Source organism: Oncorhynchus gorbuscha, unplaced genomic scaffold, assembly GCF_021184085.1.
Source record: "Oncorhynchus gorbuscha isolate QuinsamMale2020 ecotype Even-year unplaced genomic scaffold, OgorEven_v1.0 Un_scaffold_1944, whole genome shotgun sequence".
Taxonomy (NCBI): Eukaryota; Metazoa; Chordata; class Actinopteri; order Salmoniformes; family Salmonidae; genus Oncorhynchus; species Oncorhynchus gorbuscha.
The window spans coordinates 100,479-100,860 of record NW_025746588.1 but is presented as its reverse complement, the minus strand read 5'-3'; positions in this window follow the sequence as shown (position 1 = coordinate 100,860).

Sequence of the window (382 nt, the reverse complement as noted above, 5' to 3'; positions counted from 1 at the left end):
AGGATCCCCATTAGCTGTTGCAAAAGCAGCAGCTACCCCTCCTACAGTCAACACAAAACATGACACATAATTGTCACGTCTCTCGTCGGAAAGCATGGACCAAAGCGCAGCGTGGTAAGTGTTCATGATTTTTATTTAATCAAAAACACTCAAACAAAATAACAAAGAGAAGAACGAACAGTTCTGTAAGGCAAATCAACTATACAGAAAACAACTACCCAAAAAACACAGGTTGAAAAAGGCTGCCTAAGTATGATTCCCAATTAGAGACAACGATAGACAGCTGCCTCCGATTGGGAACCACACTCCGCCAAAAACAAAGAAATAGAAAACATAGAAATAAAGAAACTTGAATTCCTACCCGAGTCACACCCTGGCCTAA